The 23,718-nt window shown below is 39.5% G+C and overlaps 1 protein-coding gene and 1 long non-coding RNA gene across 2 annotated transcripts in view; one reads left to right on the forward strand and one right to left on the reverse strand.

The window, feature by feature from the left end:
* Positions 1-23,718, reverse strand: part of Gpc3 (glypican 3) — a 334,864-nt gene that overhangs the window by 280,356 nt on the left and 30,790 nt on the right. The gene's annotated exons all lie outside the window — the stretch shown is intronic.
* The window catches only part of LOC110313468, a 42,486-nt gene continuing 35,869 nt past the window's right edge, over positions 17,102-23,718 (forward strand). Inside the window, exon 1 of the long non-coding RNA XR_002380110.1 lies at positions 17,102-17,389. This is a non-coding gene — a long non-coding RNA (uncharacterized LOC110313468). The remainder of the gene's footprint in view (positions 17,390-23,718) is intronic.

The raw sequence follows: 23,718 nt of genomic DNA on the forward strand, positions 1-23,718 counted from the left end.
TAGTTTTATTTTATTTTATTTTAAAAGCCATTCGAGGCTAACTGCATTTCCTTTTATGATTCAAAAAAAAAAAAGAGTAGACTAACAAGGAGAGGGATACACAGACAAACTTCTGGCTTTCAAGAAGACCTAACAGGGATATCCAATGTTCTGACACTGCTGTCTGACACTGTTATCTCATATCAGGGCAAGCTGAACTCATAGGCGTCCTGGAACATGGGAAGTCTATAGACCTCTGGTTGGATGCACTTAGATATATCTGATCCAAGGGCAAAGTGAACCATTACCTTCAAGACAGGCTTCTGTGGGCTATCAAGAATACCATTAGCTGGTTCCTCCACTGATTAATTTGAATGTTTATGTTCAAAGGTACTAGTTACTAAGTTAATTAAACCTTCTAGAAGGAAGCCTTTAAGTCATGATGCTAATAGACCTGCTCTGCTCAACATTTTCCCCAACACTACTACAGCAGATTAAAAGTTATACAAATTACATGAAGCCAAAAGACACACTTAACCAACTTCTGCACTGATAGACATCAAGCACGAGTGGCTGGCACACTACCTGCCTGAATCCATAGTACAGGAGCTAGGCCATAGGAGGTGCTGTCCACACAGTGCGCTAGTCTAGGCACCACCATCCAAGAGCGGATGCCTACCCACATGAGAGTGACCTGTATAGTACAAGAGTCTCAGCTACCTAAGGGAGCAGCAGAGTTTTAACTCTCAAACCAAACGATCTCTTCCTTAGAATATGATAGACAGAGGAAACACACAGAGGTAGGATGCTTCTGAAGGACCCTGCCAAGTCTGAGATGTTGTAACATTATGGAGGCACCTTCCTAACTTGAGGGACTGAAAACCAGCAGAACAAAAGTAAAGACAACCCCCTGATCTGTGAATCACCCTATGGAAACCAGTGTTCTGAACCTAGAGTAGGGAAGTAGCAGACAATCCTGGCCTTTTCTTCCTCTGAGCTCCTTATCCATGGGGGTCTTATTTGCATGGTTGGCTGGGGAGTTTAAATAAACTTTACTTGGGTGGCTGGGATGTTTGTAGTGAGGATGGGGGCTGCAGGCAAATGGTGATGTGTCAACTACTTATTTCCCAGTCTACTGCAAAAACAGAACTTGGTGGTTTTCTATAGAGAGAGTGATTTGTATGGATAAGAACAACAACTACAACAAACGAACCTATTTTAAGAGGATTTTTCGAGAGATAGAATCAGAACAAAAAAATGCAAATCACAGGGAAGCATTTTTTTCTATAATTAAGGGAAATCTTCCCAGACATTAAAAATAACGCAAAGAGAAATCACATCCAGAGAGTGACGACCCTAAGTTCTAAGGAATATAGCTGAATACTACAGTATGCATACCTAAATGTACCCAACAGTTGCTTGGAGCACAGGAAGCACTTATTAACTAGTTGCAGACTGGTCTGAAAGTAATAAGAGACATTTTTGAGACATCTAACCAATTCGCCTCCCAAATCCAAGCATGTACTATGACAAGATAATTCTGGCAAGGTCTCTTCCTTTTTAAAGGTTAAATTAGACCTTTAACCATACAGCCATCAATGGGCACTATAGTGGCTGGATGTAGTTAGTCCCCCAAAGATTTGTGTGATGGAAGTTTGATTTTGTTGATCCCAAATGTGAGGGTATTAAGAGGCATTGTACATGTTTTAAAAAATAGAGAATTTGTGACAAATAATTGGAGACAAATTATTTGTGACAAATAATTCTCTGAAGGTACTTTTCATAGGACCTTACGTCATTCTTACAAGAGTGTTGTTAAAAAAGAACAAGTTTGGCCACATGTCAATCTCACTGTGACTTCCAGTTGTGCCATCTGATGGTTTTTCTCTCATATATGCTTGTGACATTATGCCATCCAAATGTTGTGATATGAATGGGAGACCCTTCAGGGTTGGCAGCATGTTATATGGGCTTACAAATCTGTAAGCTAAATACATTTATTTGCTTTATAAAAAGTATCTGGTTTAAAGTATTTTATTATAGTGACAGAAAAAGGCTAATTCTGGCACTTAGATTGTTTCTGCATCTCAGCTACTATGAATAGTACTAAGATAACAGGACATGACGTCTTTATGAGTTGGTGACTTTTATCTCCACTAGCTATATGCCCAGAAGGAAGATTACTGGATCTTATAGTATTCGATGGCTAATTGTGACTATCAAGTAAATAAATTGAGACACCTAGGAAACTGGTGAAGCACTTCTGTAGGTCTATGAGAGTATTTCGAGATGACTGAATTGTGAGGAATCTAACTTAATCACTGGTACCTCCACTGATTGATTCAGGGTTTCTCACTCTGCCTCCAGCAGGTATGCACATGTGTGTTTGTGTCCAGGTACATACTTTTCCTCCAGCCTCCTGGTAATCAATAGAGGACCATAGTGGAAAAAAAAAATCTAAGCAGCTCTACCCAAGGAATCTCTAACATGATGGACTTTTAAGAAAAATCTCTTCATAATATTTTTTTGTCCACTTAGGACAATGTATTATCTGAAGGACTGACTCTTCTCTCAGTTCTGATCCCTCAAATCAAAGAGAAACGAGAGATTTCTTGGGCACAGTTTCAGTACAAATGTAATTTCAAAAGTATTTTTGAGCCACGGTTGGTAGAATGTGTAGGTGTGCAGCCATGGATCAAAAGAGTTCATTACACTTGACATTGTGGAGGGATGACTTTCACATCTGGCACTTGAAACAAAGCAAGTCAGTTAAGTGAAAGCACTGACTCACGAGGGCCTACAGGTGGCATAAACATCGGCAGTCTTTTCTATCAAATTCACCCATACAATGTATACATACAAAATTGTTTGGAACAGGAAAATCAGACAGCACTGAATAACTAGATTGAATAAACCAAGTCCCCCAGTAAACCTCTTGTAAGCTGCTCTTTGGTCACCACTGCAAAAGGAAAGACTAGGTTAACTTGTAGAAACATCTCATGGGCCACAGTTTGCCTCAACAGAAGAGCACAACTAAAGCTAGAATCTGAGGTAAAAGGCCAGTTTTCAAATGTGAGCTCGCAGGAGAGAGCTTTGCAATAGGTGAAGTTGCCCCCTCCTCCATGGGCCATTTAACAGTGACTGGTGATATTTTTGGTATTCCTGGAATCTAGTGGGTAGAAGTCAGGGATTCTGCTTATCACCTTCTGATATGCAGATTAGACCTACAAAGAAATATCCAAACCCACGTGTCAGTAATGCCTGTTTTAAGGCCAGTCTACACATCATTCTCTCCTTGCTTTTCCTACCTGCGTGCCTCATCAGAGTGCTTAATTTTATGTACATGTAATCACTATGTGACTGTAAACAGATCTCTGAACATGTTTAAAATAGAATACAACAGCTATTTACTTCATAATGTTCTTGAGGGAATGCACAATGCGTTCCCGTATATCCCCAGATTTCAAACAGCACTTGCATCAAACACTGTCTATTATTATTCTGAATTCAGCAGATCAGGGATACTCAAAATACTGCAGGTCAGCAAAGAGTGAAACCTACCTAGGAGTGGGTTGTCAAGGAAGGTATCCTGGAGAAAATCATACGTCAGCTACATATTAGAACTTACTGTTAGTACAAGAGAGATTCAAAACTAGAGCTGGGGGCATCAATTGGGAAGTGATTAAAGTCCTGGTTCAATGTGGGCAGAAAGCTCTAGTTATGAGGAAAGAGCCCTATTGTAAGACATGGCAACCACTGGCTATAGGACACAAAGAAGCCAGGAAGGAGTTGGTACTGGTAGCACTTTAAAAAGATATTTAATTTTGCTGAACTTAGACTTTCTCTACCCATAAAGTGGAGAACGTATTACCTCCCCCCACCCCAAGGATTAAAGAACAAACAGCAGAAAATGAGGAGAAACTCTCACTACTGTTGTCAGTATTATTAACAGATTATAGTGGCACTGGAAGGGGTCCCTTAGCAAGAAACTCAGTGTCAAGAGAAGTCTTGTTATTCCTTCATAGAATATAAACATTAACGCCTACCTCCAACTCAGTGATACGCTTTTCCCAAATACTATACTGTTCTGGCTGGAAGATGTGCCCCTTCTGAAGACCAAGATGAGCCCACACACAGAGTCAGCAGCCTGTTCCTAATGTCAGCAATGGATAGGATCTTAAACAGACTTGAAAGACGGTTCCCCCTCTTTATTCTACCCACTGTAAACATAGCCCATACGTTCAGTCTAATGGTTGTATTGCACCTCTCTTTATTGAAATACAAAGCTCAGTGTGCACTGCTGAATGAATGAGCTTGCTGCTAAGGATGTTAGCATTTTAATTGTATCACCTCCCAAGAGAAATAAATGGTGTACAGTATCTTCATTCTGAAAAGAACACACACAGTGAGTTTCCAACCAGTGTAACTCCCTGATTCATCGGTGCTAATCTAGAGCTTCAAGGTTGCTATTTGATTTCTTTAAGGGGTAATTTATTATGCTGAGTTGGCAAACATTTATACAAAGCTAATTCTGCAAGTCTCAAACTAGTCACTCCTAAAAGTCACACAGGTGAGGACAAAATAACTACATCTGACAAAAGGAGACGGGGGGGGGAGCAGGGGGAACACCCCAAATAACAGTTGCTCCCTCAAGCCAAGTAGCAGCCTGAGTTGTAGCAGAACATGCAAGCAATCAGTACTCAAATGGATATTAAAATCTGAGAATCCTGCATTTAGTGCTGTTAAAATAACTGAGACTACTTATTTGAGTCCATTAAATAATCATAAATTTAAATCATTTTTTTTCAGACTAAGATTTTTTTTCATAGAATCAAATTAGAGTTGAAGGGAGTTTTAGAGATCAGCTAGCCCTGTGATTGTTAACCATTTGGGGGATTTTTTTAAGGACCATAATTTAACTGTATACATTCATCCTGTCTCTGTCTCTCTCTGTACCTTTCTGCCTTTGTCTCTCTGTCTCTTCCCTGACCTCCTTGGTGGAAAAAAACCCATAACATATACAAAACCTTTACACAGAATTTCAGGGGCTTCGAAGACTAACTATAACCCACCCTTGGACTTCGGCTAATCCATTTATCCTTTTAAATAAAGAAAAGTGAATTTTCAGAATGCTGTTTTGCCTAACCTCTGAGCCAGAAGATCACCTTATCTTTACAATGCAGTGATGGGGATAGGAATGTAGGTTAGTCAGTGGAGTGCTTTCCATGCATGCATTTGTATTGGGCATATAGTTGTTCGATTGTATAGATGCAAAATCTAAGGTTTAGAGAACTAAAGTTCCAAAGACTTCTACAGAAAGCTGACCATGTTTTCCCCCAAGAAAGAAAGATTGAAGTGGCAGCAAGATACAGAGACACTCAAGTGGCTCTCAGGATCCCCCAGCCTCTCTGCATTATTTCTAGTTTGCTAAGTGCTAAAGAAAAGGAAGGAAGCATGGAGCTAGAGGCAAGAGGGAGGGGCAAGTACCAAGTAGATCTAGCTTAACCCACAAATAAAGAAAAGGCCCCACACTCCATAAGTTCTCCAGGGACCATGTGTTTGTTCCCAGAGCTCGGAAACATTCCCAGGCCTCTAATTTATGAGGTATTGAGGTATAGTTTTAAGGCTTGTCTATAGGTTGAGCTCCTGTTAACTCACAACCATGGAGTGGGTGCCGAAAATCACACACAGCTTTTGCCTCATCAGGGACAAAAAACGCTCAGCTCTTCGATTTCCAATAAATACCAGTTTCGGTTGGTATGTTCTCTGTACATGCAAATTGGCTTTAACACATGCAAGGGAATTCCCCATGCTTGACCCAGCTTAAACATGAACTGATTCCATAGGTAAACCTGAAGGGCCTCCTTCCCTCTAGCATCCCCAACGCTACTCCAATGCTCTCCTCTCTAGCAGCCATGTTGTTCTGCTCAAATGCGCTCTCCCTCCACACTTCTCAATTTTCTAATCTGCCTTCTTTTGTGCTTTGCTGTGGTGCTAGGTATTTATCTCTTTTCATTCCTGTTGTGCTGGTAATCAGAGCCTCTGAATGGCTCGGTGGAAAAAAAGAAAACAAAAGTGAGGCTTAGAGAGGCCACCCAACTTTCTTGTGAGTACAAAGGCACATTTCTACTACAATTTCACCGTCTGTATTAAAGATGTCTGGGCAAAGAATAACGAGCATGCGGTGGGGGTGGCACAGAAAGAGCTGTGCAGAATAGCTGTATTTAAAATGTCTTTTTCTTATCTTCTCTCCCTGACCACCCACTGCCAGCTACCCACTCCCCCTCTCCATCCTACCCCCAAAACTGCCACAGCACCTTTGAAGCAAAATAAATGACTTCCCTTTTCTGAGTTCCAGGAGCTATCTATACGTATCTGTTTAGCCTTAGGTAATGACTGGCAGCACTCCTGTTTTATTTGAAAATTGTTTAGTTTTCAGTTGAATATGATTGTTTTGTTCTTGGTATTTTCATACAGGAAAACAATGTATTCAGATCATAATCACCCCCCATAGTCACTTGTAGGTTGCTCATGCTACAGTGGAGAGCCCATGCACATAAAGGAAGCAGTAATTGGATTCAGTGGGAGGAGGAGGAGCAGGAGCAGGAGGAGCAGGAGGAGGAGGAGGAGGAGGAGGAGGAGGAAGAGGAGGAGCAGGAGCAGGAGTAGGAGCAGGAGCAGGAAGAGCAGGAGGAAGAGCAGGAGGAGGAGCAGGAGGAGGAGCAGGAGCAGGAGCAGGAGCAGGAGCAGGAGCAGGAGCAGGAGCAGGAGCAGGAGCAGGAGCAGGAGCAGGAAGAGCAGGAGGAGGAGCAGGAGGGAATGTGAATTCTATTACATTTCACTGAATCCCTTTACAGTTTTTATGCTCCTGGAGGACAAACTCTTTTGTGGCGATATATGGAAGAGCATCATGTAAAGCAAAGGTCATTGTGATCTAAAAACTGAATTGTACTTAACCTTTCAAGAACATCTATTTTTCAGGAAAGTCTAACTTTCCAAGTTATATCTAACTAACCTGCAAAAGACCTAAATAAGAGGACTTAGCTGAAGGACAATTATGAATTCTCATATAAATGACATTAGCATTATCTAACACTAAGATATCTTCGCACTATCTTTTTTTGTTTGTTTATTTGGTTGGTTTGGTGTTTTGTTTTGTGTGTGTGTGTGTGTGTGTGTGTGTGTTGAGACCGGGTTTCTCCATGTAGTCCTGACTATTCTGGATCTCACTCTGTAGACCAGGCTGGCCCTTAACTCAGAGATCCCCTTTCTTCTGCCTCCTGAGTGCTGGGGTTAAAGGCGTGCACCGCCACTGCCTGGCTTCCTATCTTATTTGAGCCTCAAAACTTGAGACTTTAGCAAGACTGGGATTCATTCCATTTTATAGATGAAGAAAATGAGGCTCCTGCAAGTGAGGTGGTTTGTTGAATGTTAGACAGTTCCCCCATGAAAAAAAACAGGACAAGAAATCAAAGGCAAAAGTTTCCCCACATGTTTAAACCCCTAGGATAAAAAATATCGCAGCTCTCTCACCTTGACTTAAAAGAGCTAACAACTTGGCTTGTGAAAAATGAAAAGCCTTAAAGGAAGGTGGAATAAAAATCTGAAAGACAATCACTGATCTTTTATCTTCTAAACTTCAAGCTGAATCAAGTTCTTCAAAGAAAACCCAATAAAGCCCAGACATTTTCATCATAACAAAATAAATAATTCAGTCAGGCTTTAGAGAACTTCTGCATTGCGATTGGTTAGTTGATATATTTGTGACTTAGCCGTCACAAAACTGATTACAGCTAACCTGATTGACTCAGTGATGTCGACAAAGCCTTTGACACTGGCAGTTATGAATGGAAAGTGTAAATCCCGATAAATAACCCGCAGCTCTTACATTTACTCCTAATGGAGAATTTAGCCCTTTCAAAAGTCAAACACCTGATAGGCTAAAAATTATAGCCTATGGTCTATCTGGCAACAAAGACACTGTTGAGATTCATCACCTCTCCTCTTGCTAGGAAGATATCAACAGAGCCTCGGGTTCTTCCAGCCAGACAGGCACGTTTGATTTTTTAAATTCCAGACTCTTTGAACTATGAGGTGCTGCAGAAATTATCCACTCTACCACCACATTTTATATATGGGGAAAATAAAGCCTAGAAAAATGACATTAATTGCTCAAGGCCATCCAGTGAGGCATGATGGAGTCAGAGCATGAGCCCAATCTTCTTATTCCCAGTTCAATGCTCGTCACAAGACCACACAACAGGGAACAATCTCCACCCAGCACGTACAAGGGTGCACACACATACACAGACCCACACAGCCCTTCTGAATTATAATGGCTCTATGAAGATAATTGAAGCCATATTCTCTGTGCTACATTTCTATTGGCCTCAGTAGAAAGAGCTGAAAAGGACACATAGATATAAAATTATACACAATTTTCAAGTTCAAGTCCATTTCATGCCTACAAATTAATATTTTATCTTAATTCACCTGAAAATAAGTGAGGGAAACATGCATGCTTTGGTTTATCACCAGGCTTTTAATGTCTGCAAGTATGATATCTTTTCTCATGTTTTATGCACAGAGAAAATGGTTTAACAAAATCAACTACAACAAAACCCCTATAACCATGTTCACCTCTGAAATATTAGGACTCTGGGTGAATCTTTTTATTCTCAGTGCTGGGATTTGAATGTACGAGTTCTAACACAGAGCCTCATTTACACACTGCAGGGTAGTTTTCATGTTGTTTTGTGTTTCTAAGAATTTGATAGCTTCTAAAATGAACTTTGTGATTTATGCAACAAAGTATCCTTCTTGACAGGTCAAACAGACAGATAACATAAATATTATAATGAAACGATCAAACATATATCCTCTTGGTAATTTTCAGGTTCCCATAATAAACTTCAATCACCTCATGGTCAACTAAAATTATAAAACCTGCTCAATTAGAGTTTCCCTCTTGAGAAATTGAAAAGCCTTTAAACTCTAATGATCATCTCTTTTTGTGCCAGGTACAGTAATTATTGTCTACAGATGGCATCTCAGAATTCACATTCAGCAAATAGAACGTTAAGGCTGGTGTAGTATAACTCAGTGGTGCCTTACTTTCCTAGCATGCAGAAAGCCCTGAATTCCATCTGCTGGGGCAGGATGGGTATGGGGGCAGGGATTAATGATAGGATATTTTCTGTAGCTCTTTAGTCATCTGATTTGTTAAAGGAAAGGAAGTCTAGTTAGTAGGTTATAATTTTACAATTCTTTTCTAATACTAAACACCAGCTAACAGTAAATGAACACTTACTATACACTAGGCAATTTTCTAAGCTTTCAATATATTGTATGATTATTCCTCACTACAGCCATATAAGTTGTATTATTGTACCCATTTTATAGATAAGGAAGTGGAGGGTTAGTAAGATTAGATGGATAACATGATTGGAAACTAAGTCAATTCCTTACAGAACCAATTATCTGCTCTTTATTATTTTTCCATACCTAAAGTAATGCAATCTTGTGGCTAATATATATATGTATGTGTGTGTGTGTGTGTGCATGTGTGTGTGCATGTGTGTGTGTGTGTTTAGTAGATGTTTTCTTCATAAATGCAATGAAACTTAACTTCAGTCCAAGTCAAATTAACACAATATCCAAATGAAGAGAGCCTGAGTTAATAAGAGTTCACTCTACTCCATTAATTTTTACAAAATATTTACCTCTTGTTTGGAGGTCATTTGTTCTATCTCAGCATTTATTAACTATATATTTAATGTACAAACGGATGTTTGCAATCTTCTTATTTTCATATAAAAGGCTTCTGAGCAACTTTAAAACTAAGAAGAGAAAGTCCAAGTCCGGCCAGGCTTAACTGTGAGGTACTTCAAAAGTCATCTCAGGGACACCGAGCTTTAACAATGAACCCAAACCCAGTAAGACAGCAAGTAAATTCACAATGAAAAAACAGCTCAGCCTGGCATAGGGAAGGGATACCTTCAACCGACTTCTCAAAGCAGTCCCCTCTCTAGGTGAAGCAGTGTCCTGTTCCAGAGTTCAGGTAACCGAATAAGCAGCTCCCCCATCCAAGTTGCTAAAAATGAACAAGCGCAACTGCGCCTATTTTCTTAGTTTCACTCTTACATATATATCCCATTAGCTAGCTCAGTTCCCAATTCATCCACTGGTCATGGATGTGAGCTAGGTCAGGCCACCACCTCAAGCCTCCCATGTCTAAACCCATCCAGTGAAGAAAACAGCAAGAGCATCGCCAACTATCAATTGGCACTGCTTTGCAACTGGAATTGCATGCAAAGCATATCCAAATTCCCAGAGGAGAGCTGTGATGTCTATATATCATAATTGATAGAGAATAACTCGGACTTACTGAACTTTTCTATTATAACTGCCTTCTTTCTATGTCTACGTTAATGCATACAGGCAAAAAAAAAAAAAGAAGAAGAAGCATTTAAAGAAGCTAGAGAAGTGTTGAGTCAAAGTCAACTTCATGAGCTAGGGAAAAACAAGAGTCTCCTGCTCCTGTGAGTGTAGTGCCTGGGTTTTAACTAAGTCATGAAACAGAGGCCCTATGTGATACAGCTAACTACTTACAGGAGTCATTTCTCCATAGGACTCTAGCAAGTCCCCCTCAGTTCCACATATCACTTTCCCCATTAAGGCACAGGCCCAAAGCAGCATAACCACTTTCCTTTCATCCCTGTCAAACTCAGCAAGTTTCTCAGGAAGCAAACGCTAGTTAAATCATTTTCATAATTCTAAAATGCCTGTAAGACAAGTCCAGGGTCTAATTATACCACTTAAATTTGTTGAAGATGTTTGGGTTTTCTTTTTTTTTTTTATTTCAATAACTAAAGAGCCCAAGGGTTTAAAGTCCTAATAATCTAATAAACTTTGCTAAGTGAACATTGTAACAGATACGCCTGGATGGGATTTTGTAAATACCAGACGATTTCCCCTGATCTTTATCAGGGGGTCGGGGGGAGAAGTCTAAATCTTTGGCAGGAAGAAATTAAATGTAGTGCAAAATAATAACATCTGGCCAGACTGTATTTGTCAGGGTAGCAGCCCCTTTGGATGTCAGGCTGAACAGTATTAAAATGAGTTCTGAAGGGTGTGTGCACGATGCTTTATTATGCAATAAGAAAGACTTCCATGCGGCCATAAAATACTTGGGGTACAATTAATTCACCCTAGTAGGGCCCTACAGGGAACTTCTTCATGTCAATGGAATTTGAAGCCTTCTGCCAAATAATTTTGGGGCTATTCTTGGGGCTATTTTATTTATTTCGCCATCATTGTCCAATTTCCTAACAAGCACTTTCTATTTCACAAAAGCCTACAAAATCATTTGAATGACTTATGGACTCTTATTTGTATCTCGTAGAGCTCCAAGAGACACACTGTAGCTCAATGAAAAGGTCAATGACTTGGAAGTTCATCACATGAAGTTACCTTACCACATACTCATGCTGTGGCCTTGGGTCCCTTAATCGCTCTTAACCCCAGTTTCTACATCTATAGAATGGGGGAAATGCCTAATGGTAATATTACAGTTATGAAGATTATCCGTGGTACATAGTAGATTGTTAGTAAGCTTAGTTCACTTTCTTACTCCTTCCAAAAGGCTAAATGAGTTCAAATGTCTAATCTCATCAACCTCCCAGAGGCCTGTGACCTTCCTGGAGACTTAATTTCTTCAGAGATCTTCCTCTTAAATCAAAACTAAAACTAAAACCATCATAGCTACGTTTGACATGCTATATGTATCATTTAAGTTCTTCATCTTTCAACCATCTGGCAGATGTGGTTAGAGATGGTTAGAAAGAATATACTTAGGCTTTCCATTAGTAATTAGTTTAATGTACAAAATACTTTGTCCCTCTGAGGTTTTTTGTTTGCTTTATTTGTTTGTTTGTTTGTTTGTTTATTTGGATAGGGAGAATTGCGGTCATCTCACAATTTAAAAAAAAAAAAAAAAGACAAAGTTTTTTACCAACAAACAACTCTTTCCAGACAGTTTGTTCCATAAAACAATGCAATGTCACCGGTTTATCTGATAGGCAAGTATATCTTTTTCAAATGGCAATTGCTAGAAAGAGTACTGTTTATCAAGCGCCCAAAAGAGTACTATTTTTCAAGTCTCCAAAGAATAGGTATGTGGAGAGAAGGCTATGGGATTTTCTCTTCACCTAGTGCTCTGTGAGGAACCACTAGGTTTCCCAAGCTGCCTTTGATGGGTAGAGACATGTAGGAGTGAACACATAGAGGACATCAAACAGTGGTTTCAGGGTCTATATGTCCAGTTGAGGATGTGGGAAGGAAGCTTAGAATCTACACTAGGCCAAGAGATTGGTGGCAAAGGATATTTCACAAGCCACTAAGCACTGATCTACCTCCTAGGCCACAGGTTTCAGTGTATTTATATATATCTCAAAATTACTTCCTATTATGATGGCCAGAAATATTTGAGATCCAGGGAGAAAAAAGGTAACAGTTGATGTCAGTAGAGTGGACATGGGCTCATTCAGACTACCAACATCAGGGGAAAAATAGCTACAATAATCTTTTCAATTACTTTTTTATTAAAGATGGGTCTTACATAGCCCAGATTTACACTATGTAACCCAAGCTGACCTACACATTGTGACCCTCCTTCCCAATTGCTGGATTTCAGGGAGGTAGTATCATACCAGGCTCAATTCAAGTTTTCAATAACGTTTTCATATACATTACCTCTTTTCATCTTCAAAAGCTCCAGGAGGTTGGCGGACCAGACGCTACAGTCTTCGTATTTTTTTTTTTAAAAAAATCTTAAATTACTTACCCGTAGCTGGTAGGAAAAAATATATATATTTGATTTATCCTAAAGATAATATCGTTAAGGAAAGAACATATTGGAAAACAAAGGAAGGAAATGGTGCATTGGAAAGAATTTTATACATTCACAAAGAATGGAAAATTGAATTATCAAACTAGTAAAACCAATTTATAACATATAAAATGGTTTGATATCCTGCATATATAAATAGTTTTTGAAGATCAATAGGCATATAATAAGGAAAAATGAATACCTAATTTTAAATATTGAAACAATAAAAATTACCCAGTAAAAGGAAAAATGACACACAAGTTTCCATAACGACCAGAGTACTATTTTTCATCCAAACTGAGGTTACTATAAAGTGACAAGTCACATATGGCTAGGAAAATGAACATGTATACATTGCTAGTATAAGTGAAAATATAAGTGCACTTTATGAAATAGATATAATAATCTTTAAAAACTATATAACCTCTAATATAAAATTTCCAGTTCTAAGAATTTGCCTTGAAGCAATAATCAAGGACATGAATTTATATTTAGTAAGATGATAGATGGACATTATTTATCTTATTCATGTTAACTGAATACAAATTAAATTTCTATTACATATTAAAAATACACTATTGACATGAAAAGACACTATTAATATACTACATATAAGCAACATAATATATTTGGAAATATATCTTATATATTAGTATTAATTACTGATATGTGATTTATATATTGATATATAAATTAACATGTGTGCATATATATTGATATATAAATTAACATGTGTGCATATATATTTGTGTATATACATACAGCCCTGTAATACAGACTAGAGGTATATAAGACAACACGTCAAAATATTACTAGTTATTAACCTCCAGCAGATAAAACTGGGATATTTTATTCTCCAGTTTGTTCTTCCTTTGTGGATTTTTATTTATATAATAAAAAGTAGTACCTGTTTATATAATAAAAAGTAATTTTTAAAAAGTAAGTTGTCTGGTGATGTGTTGACTTGGCATCTTCTAGTTAAATACCCCAAGGTGGTATAAATCATATAAAATGAATTAAGCTAGTCTCAGAAAAACAAGTATCTTGTGTTTTCTCTCATTTGTGAGTCGTAGATTTTATACAGATATATAAAGTTGTCTGTCTGTCTCTGTCTCTGTCTCTGTCTCTCTGTCTATCTCTGTGTGTGTGTGTGCGTGTGTGTGTGCGTGTGCGTGTGCATGTGTGTGTGTGTGTGTGTGTGTGTGTGTTTCTGTGTAGAAGACAACAGGAACGTAACAGGGGAAGTGTATGATGGAGCAAGGGGAACTGGCAAACGGAAGAGCATGAAAGTGGAGGATAGAGTGGTTTGGAGGAAATACGCTCAAATACGTGAATACATGATATTTGTGCATGGAAATAGCCATATTTAAGAGAATATAATACTCATTTTTTAAAAAAATCAAATACCTTGAGTAAGTTTTACTTTAATACCTTTCAAGGCATCACTGCCATAAGCAACCGTAACTAACCACTGGCTTCTGCAAATGTGCCATAAGAAACAGATACAATTACGTTCAACTGAAATTCTTAATTTCTTTATGAACAGTGATGTCTTTCTTATTTAAAAAGAATTTGGTGATTAATTAATGGTCACTCTATAATTTTGTTCAATATTCATTTATCTGATATATCTTCTACTTGAGTCAACCATTATACCCTCTTTATTGGGTCAAACTATTATACCTAAATAAAACTCCCTTGTATTATAATTGATCAAGGAAGGACTATTATAATGCAAACAGCTATAACATAGAATGAGAAGACTTTTCTTCACCAATGGCTTCCATTTATTGAGGACCAAATATCTAGCAAGAAAAACGGTAACTGTGCTTGTCATAATTTGTGTTTGACTTTCCCAGTTCTATTGGGCTGTAATCATTACCCCTATTTTGTAAAAAGTCCTGTGTAACTAGTAAGCAAAGCAGGGGTGTTTGATTTCATGAGTGCTTTAACTGTAAAACCTGCATATTCTGCCAGTCTAAGGAGAGGTAAGGTCACATGCATGGTCATGGTCATGGTCCTCATATTAGAACTACTAACCTCGTTGAGAGAGAGAAAGCACACCGTAAGGTAAGGCAATAACAGAAAACTTACCATTCAACATAAAGTTACTTGCCTAAGTGACCACACACTGGGTTTCTTTTCTTCCTGGAACTAATAGCGCCTTTATGAAGGGATGCTGAGAAGGTTGACCCACAAGAGACATTTAAGAAAGGTGATTTTCTTTTCCCTTATGTGGTAGAACACACAAGAGCATATTTGGATGAGCTGGCATTTCACCCACCTCACAGATTATCATCCCTGTGGCATGAAGTTTGTTCAGAGTGATTTGTGACATGAGAGTAGGAAGTCATGCTACTAATGGGACTAATACAACCCAATAGAAATCAGAGTAATTCCTCTTATAGGTTAGAATGAGAGACTATGTGAGACTCGTTCAGACCACTAGGGAACCATTTTGAAAATTGTACAGTCTTAAAGAAATACATGAATACATATACACACTCCACACACACACAAAGAGAGAGAGAGAGAGAGAGAGACAGAGACAGAGACAGAGACAGAGACAGAGAGACAGAGACAGAGAGACAGAGACAGAGAGACAGAGACAGAGAGTCTCACAAATACACAGAAACACACATAAAGACACAAACACACTAGAGAGGGATAAGGAGAAAGAGAGGTACCCAGTTTCACAAGAAGCCATCTTTAAATGAACATAAAATGCTCTAAAATACCAACCTATTATCTTATATTCATTTTAATTATATCCAAGCTTTAAAAGCACTAAAAAAAATGTGTATTGCCAGATATACTCCATTCAATATAGTGAAAGTAGGGTGTTCCGTACAGAATTGCATTTACAAATGTAAATGTACAAGACAGAGTAAGAAGCGGCAGCTATCATCAGTCTCATTGAAAGCCAGCTTCACTGAGTTGGTTGTAATCGCTAGGCTCTGCAGCAAAGTTCAGCATAGACCTCAACTCCTACCTTTCACCTCACAGCCCCCTTTTTTTTAAAGATTTATTTATTTATTATATGTAAGTGCACTGTAGCTGTCTTCAGACACTCCAGAAGAGGGTGTCATATCTTGTTACGGATGGTTGTGAGCCACCATGTGGTTGCTGGGATTTGAACTCCGGACCTTTGGAAGAGCAGTCGGGTGCTCTAAGCTACTGAGCCATCTCACCAGCCCACAGCCCTTTTTATTTAATGGCTCAGAAGGCAGGAACTTTCTCTTGGACACAAAGAGTTCTAACAGAGCTGCACTTACACTGTTGCCTGCTTAAGTCAGAGCACATCCTTGGCACACTAGCCCTGTCCCCACTCTTAAGAGAAAAGGATGAGTCGCAGATGACAAGGTCAGCCAGCAAGTCTAGGAAGAGTACGTCTAAGAGATGACTGATAATTTGGATTTGAGAAAAAGATGAATTACCTAACTCTCTCACTTGCTCTCATCTTCTGTTAAAAGCCACATCTGTGGAGAGAACTCACACTGACTATCTTCCCCTACCCTAATCAAGAAAATCCAGCCACTTGTTGAAATCATGTTTTTTTCTTTTTTTCCAATCCCTATGGAGGCAGATTTCCTATGAAGATAATAAAAAGAGCTAGAGGGACGCACCTTGGCACATCTACTTCCAGGAGAGGCACAAGGGCTTAGTGTTCTAAATGGCCTTCCTTAGGAAATGAGTCCCTAAAACTGTAGAAAGCCTCAGCAAATATGGATCCACTCCAACACCTTATAAAAACGGTAAACTTTTTCATGCAGCCTTTCTCTAGGAGTGCTGACTGTCCATGTTAACCATGTCTTACTTTGTGAGATCTGAACTCTCTGAAGGTAGTCATTAACTCCTTGAATCCCTCTTGATACTTGCCTTTTGAACATGCTAGGTACTGCTCAGCAAGTTTTCAAATAAAATGGAACAGATTTTTCCTTGAAAGAAAGAAAATTAGAATCGAATGACTTCCCATAACCACAAAGCAAAATGTCTGGCTAAAACATAGTACTTAAGGGCGTGGTCTCTCCATCTGTCTTTCCTGGGACCAATTCCTCTTCACCATCTATTAGCTATGCTACTTTGGACTTGTAATTTCCCTAAGCCTCCACTTCCTCAGGAATAAAATGAAACCAACAAGCTGCCAATTTCACAGGAGGGAGGGGAGGTTTCAATGAGATAAATACAAATGAAACTGGGTAGAGCAGGAGACTTTTCCTTCTTTTCTCACTTAGTCTCTCGGTGCCTATTTATAAAGGAAGTTCCTGATGACCCTGCAACTCGCAACCATTTTTCCCCCACATCCGCTTGCTTATTTTCTCTCATTCATAAGAATCTGAGGCCAATTGACCTGGCCCGGAGGCTGTATCCATAATCATTGCACTGCACTGCAGAAGCAGGGAGCAAAGGCGATGAAGAAGGGGAGACTCAGCTGTGCCTTTGCTGGTATTCTAGCTGAGAACAGACGGAGACTGGAACTGAAATACAACATGAGATGATGAATGAGACAACTGAGCCTGGGTGAGGATCACAGAGATGCAGTAGAATAATGAGAACAGAGCAGGTAGGACCAGGGAGAAAGGAAGCCTCGGACCTAAACCCTGGAAGCATCTCACAGTCCACAGGAAAAGTGTTTTTAATTTCAACATCACCACTTCCAGCTTAGAGGAAAATTGTTTCTACCTCCATTCAACTGTCAGGAGAATTGAAATCTCTCAAACATATGCTTCATTACCCCCATATCAGGTACTGCAACGCAGTGAGACAGAAAAAGGAGGAGGAACATATGTTTTAAGAAAGTAAACAAAGCCCGGTGGGGGGCAGGGTGGGGAGCAATCAACTCTAGGCAAAGTGAGAGTCTTCCTGGAAGCTTCTAGAAGGCAGAAGGACCCTTCATTTGCTTGGTGGGGCACGCTAGTGATAAAGGTGGGCAGTGGTGGTGAGTGTAAGAGGTGCTGCAGTGAACACGGGTAAGGGCTCATCTGCATAATCTTCGCACCTCATTGGTGACCTCCGAATAGTCTCTGCTTGCACACTGGGTCATTTTTCTAAGCTCTTTTTATTAAACAGTTTTCAGCCTAATGACTGACTTTCCTAAATCAATAAGAGGGCACAGGAAAGGTTTGCAACTCCCTCAGCTCCTGCACAGCTAAAGCCACTGCAATTTAAAAACCAAATGGAATCTCAAAGTTCTTAGACCAAAACTGATTGACTTTAAACACTCGGTTTTCGGTTATTTTTTTTTCCAATAGCCCCAATAATTAAAACAATTGAATTAAAAAAAAAAAAAAACTAAACTTCGGAACCAAAATACCTCTTTGAGCCAGTGCCATAAAAAGTCCTCTAATTAGAGCCAGCACCTTCTGTGTTCTGATGAGAAATTTCCCCTTTATAATGGGATTAGCAGAGCTTTGCTGAGCGACGAGTGGGCTGATTAATAATTGACATTTTTGAGGATATATAACCTCACTCATGGTCAGGGTTTGTGTTCCTAAAATTCTTCTATTCAATTGAATGTTATTCTATTTAGCTCCAACAAATGAATTAAGTTCTGATTAGACATCAACGTAATTATTCTCTCAGGCACACTGTTTTTAACAAAGACGGGACTGTGACAGGGTGGCCAGCAGTTAAGAGTTTCAGACTCAGTGGTGCTCAGCCTAAGCAGAGCTAGTTAAGGGGGGGAAACTTGCTCAGTCCTCAATGAACAGACACATCACCAAAACCGAAATTAAGACATGATAGAATCACAAAACATGTTTGTCAGCAGTCAAGCAATTATTTAGTCACATATTAACTGTGAAGTAAGATAAATAAATTATCTGCTTAAATACCATCCTCCCTCTTCAAAAAGTCCAGGTATTTCTAGCAGAAACGACTGGAGAAATTGCTCAGAGTTGATGGAAAAGGGTTCCCTAACCAAGGTCAGTTTTATTTAGGGGAACAAGAGAGACAGGACTGACAACAATGGGTGCAGACAGAACCAGAAAGCCAGCAGAAAGCAAGGAAAGCAGGAAGAAACCGCTGCCCTCCTCCAGTCCACAGAAAGCAAATCCTCCAAGCAATCCTCCAAGCAGTCCTGGGGCTCTGTCTTCCCTTGCTTCCACTGTGATAGACAATGCAGTTCAGGAGTGGCCTGGGCACTGTCAAGGTGGCTCCCTGGGGGAGGTGCTGTGAAAGCATCAGGACCTGAGGGGCTGGTGCACTGGAGCTACCTGAAACTGGACCATCTAACTGTGGCAGAAGCTGCTTAAATATATCATGATGTCCATCTTCAAAGAGGTCAATGGCCCCCATAATTTCTTGGGCACCACCTGAGCTAGAAATGTCGATAGAAAAGAGCTGTCTTCATAAAGAGTGTGTGTGTGTGTGTGTGTGTGTGTGTGTGTGTGTGTGTGTTGTAAGACATTTTCACATAAAGTTTCTCTATGACTAGAATTTTAGCCCCATTTTATAGATTTGGCATAATAATCCAATCTAAATAATATCTACAAAGCCATGAAGCTATAAACGCAGATCTTGAATTGGACTGGGTTTTTCTGACTCAGAATTCAGTATTCTTAAAAAAAAAAAACAAAAAATAACTTTTTCATCACACTAAGGAGTGTTCATGCGTGCGCAAATGCATGTGTGCAGGTCAGAGAACAACTTTCACGACTAGGTTCTCACCTTCTAACAAGCATGTTCCATGGATTGAACTCAGGCCATCAGGTTTGGTGACAAGCACCGATAGCGGCTGAGCCACCTCACTGGCATGAATTCAGCATTCTTCTGTTACTTTAAGCCTTTTAAGATGTAAGTATTAAGACAAGAATAATGAACCTAATCTGATCTTCCCAGATTGCTTCACAGTCACCAATATGAACACTAACTGTATTGCCTTCTATATGACTGGAGTTACTATAACGGTTATGTATAGAACCCTCTATAAATGCCCCTAATTACCATTTAGTGAGTTATTGCATCCAGTTCTATGTTCTCCACTCTTACTGTTCCATGTTGCTTCATATTGTGCCTATGTACCTCTCCATAGCACTCTGCCACAATTCCATCCAAATGCTTCTCCACTAATAGCTAGAAAGTCAGAAAATCAAGCTTGTAAAGACTGCATAAAGAAGAAGAGTAGGCTCCAAGCAAGGACCCTGGGAGCTCTCAGATGATGAGTTAACTGTGTAAGGAGAAGTTCTTTGGCATTTTACATCATATATAGAGATGTTTGCAGCTAAACCACAGGTTTCTTGCTCTGATCAATAGTTCAGGTTGTGGAACAGTCAACTTCCAGTAAAAGCATAGTGTTAATACATTCTAAGGAGCTCTTTCTCCTTCTGTCACTGGCACCTGGCACCTTGGGAAAGACCAAAATCATTCAATGTTGATAAAAATTAAAAAAAAAAAACTGTACATATGGCTAAAGATTTCCTGGTAGTGTAAGACTTAAAGTCATAATGAAATTCCACGAATGAGAACAGAACTGTAATCATGAAGATGAGGAGGTATTAGAGATACAAAATGTCAGACTTCCATCTCATGTTTTGTTCAGGGGGACCATAAATCCCACTGCTTCGTACCTTTGTTTTGCCTGAAAGCAAAGAGTACCAAGTCATAGGATAGATTGCTTGGGAGGCACGGTGGTACCTTAGTTTCCTTATCTATAAACTAGTGATGATTACACTACAGGCCCCATAGGGTTGCTAGGAATATTAAATGAGAAAATTATGTAAAAGTAAGCATCATACAGTAAGCACTTACTGAATCTTCACCATTATCTTTATCCTCGTTATTATAAAGTAGGGGAGAGGAAAGAAAGCAAGGGGAAAATGTACTTTCAGTGGAGTTTCTCAAAAAGAATTAATTAAGCAGAAACAAAAAACGATTGTGCTGCCCCATTTTCCTAAGCACATCTGAGTAAATTAAATTTAGGAAACGAGGCAATGCAAAGATTGAGGATAAAGAACAACTTTTTTAATGCTTCAATCATTATCAAAACAGCATTAGCATTAGAGCACTCCAACCACTGTAGCAAAGGGCCCCAGGCTCATGTGTGAGGGCAAAGGCTTCCTGCAATCAAAGACATAAAATCCAAATCGAGGCAGTAAGGACTGTTCATGAAACTGTGCACAGAGCTCCAAAGCGCTCTCCCTGCTAAAACACCCCCAATCAGGGCTACTGACAGAATCCTAAAGAGATTGAGAATCTAGGCCAAGATTAAGATAAGCTTACTCCAACTGCACATGGTGGAGAAAATAGCTCACAAAAGCTACCACATTGAATTTCACATAAACAAAGTAGTAGGGCAATTTTCTCAACAATTTGGTCTACCAGGATCTTGAGGGATAGATGTTTAGTTTTGAGCAAAACCAATTGTGCCCCCTCGATCCCAATTCATAGGAATAATAAGTAGTTATGAGAAACAGGAAATAGATGCCCAGCTTTCGTAGCAATTGTCTAGTTCTGATGCCTTGTTTGAAGCCTTCCCTCGTCACAATGTTTGCTACAGAAAGAATTTGTGGTCAATGCTTCTCCAAGCATAACATAAATGCCTTGAGGTCTGTGATTGTGGTTGATTTTCTCTTGTGGGCTTTTTTTAAAGTGGGGCACACTAAAAATAATTTTTTTTAAAAAATCAGAATGAAAAGAGATAAAGGAAGACATGCATGACAGTAAGATTGCAAGCACGAGGAAGTCGGCATCATTGGCTGTCTCCATGCCCCAGTCCTAGAGTTGCCCTTCTGCCTGTCCCTGTGATTCTAGAAATAAATGTGTGTGCACACACTTGTACTTCCATGTATGTGTGAGACAGAGACAGAAACAGAGAGGGGACATCAGTAGTAGGTATTGCCACTGCATTCTACTCTCAGCTCCTTTGGCTACTATTCAGCTTCTATACTATAGCAGCCATATCTGGACGCCAATCCAAAACACTGTCAGAACTTATTTTTGTCCCTCGTCTTGTACTGTTCCAGTCCCCTAAAACATAATGTGCAAAGCGCAAGACTGGACAGGTACAGGAATTCCAACGACAAAGACCCTCAGATGGACAGCAATACCAGCTGCTCTGAAGACTGGAATACCAGGATCATAATTCTGACATGGCATCTCAGCAGGCAATGATAGAAAGGGAACATGAGGGGTTTGGTTATCCTAGGAGCAAAAGAAATCACTAATGTTCCATTCTCAAGTACCTCCTCCATGCCTCAAAGACTGTTTCATCTGTCCCACTTCAGCCCAATCCTCTTGTAACATTACTTATCACCCCACTTCCAGTCAATGTATCAACTCCAAAACCAATCTAAGAAGTACATGAATGGTGCATGTATTTTTTAAACTGGTCTAAATTATTCATTCTATCACTAAATTGTTAGTCTCAACAAATGCTTCACGGGAGCTTCACTGCATAAATAGGTTAACAAAGATTCCACGTTTTTGTATTATACTTCATATAATGAACCAAACATCAATATCTCCTGGGGCTTTTGACACAAGAAACCATTGGCAATGTATGTTTGCTTAGCTAATTTGAACAACATTTTAGCTAATGCTAAGGATTTCATTTTAAATACATAAAATAAGGTATAATCGACCCACCTTATAATTCAGAGGTTAATTCTTGTAAAGGTGTCATTAATCTGAAACTTAAGAATGTCAAATAGTCCAAAGTGTTAGCTCTGACCCCAAGCCTATCTTTACAGGCAAATGGCAGTTCATTCGGTATTCTTAGTTTAGAAGGGTGAAATGCAGGTTAGGGAGAGAGTTCAGCTGGTCACGTAAGGAGTTCGGACACCCAGCACCCACAAAGTCAGGTGTAGCAGTGTGGGCCTGTAACCCCATCACTGGAGATGGAGAACAAGCAAGGAAGATTCCTAAAGCTCAGTGGTCAGTTAGCCTAGCTGAATAGGTAAGGTTCACATTAAGTGAGAGAGCCTCTTTCAAAAAAGAAAAGGTAGAGAGTGAGAGAGGAAGATGCACATGCATTGACCTCTGGCCTCCGCACATGTCCATACATGTGTAAACACCCACACAACGAAGTATATAGCCATCCACAGCCACCCGCCAATACAACTATAAAGAAGGGATGGAAGAGAAGCTTCATATACATAAGTAGTCTTCCTACTCGCAAGAGGTAGCCTAAGTTAGGGGATAAAACCATGAACTCTAAAACCCAGGGAAGCTGGATTCAAATCTTGCCTTCACCACTGATTTTAGGTGGCTAGCCTTGGCAAATCACCTAACCATTCTGGTCTTGCATCTTCATCTACAAAATGGAGGTGACAAAAACCCACCCATAGGTGTACTGTGAGGATTAAGTGAAATGATACATGTAAATTACTGAAAATCACATGGTATTTTGTAAAAACTTCTCACTACCATCATCATCTCCACTTGATCTGTAATCTGAAGGAGTCTTTCCTGTGCTGCTGTAGTTTCCCTGTAAATTGCCAAAGGTAGAATCACTTGCGGCCCACCCTTTCACAGTTCCTAGAGAAGCAAGATGAGAAGTGACATTCAAAAGAGGAGGGGAGGAACGCACTCACGCACACAAACTGGAAACTGGCTGGCCACCAGAGCCAGCTGCTTCCTCTGAAATAAAAATGGCCCAGTGGTCAGAAGGAGTTCCTGTATGTTCCACAGGTATCTGACTCACTCTGGAAGAAAACTGGCTATGGAATTTATAAGTGTTGTTGTGGTGGGGGGATGCTCGTGAGGGTTGAAAAAAATGTCTTAATAGACAAACAGAGAAAATTATCATGGACTTTTTCAGCAGTTCTTTATGCCTTTTATATACAGAGAAATAAAGTGCCCTTGGACAATGAGTTTTAATACTATCCATGTTTTCTTTTTCTTTTTTCTTT

The sequence above is a fragment of the Mus pahari genome, chromosome X, assembly GCF_900095145.1.
Source record: "Mus pahari chromosome X, PAHARI_EIJ_v1.1, whole genome shotgun sequence".
Taxonomy (NCBI): Eukaryota; Metazoa; Chordata; class Mammalia; order Rodentia; family Muridae; genus Mus; species Mus pahari.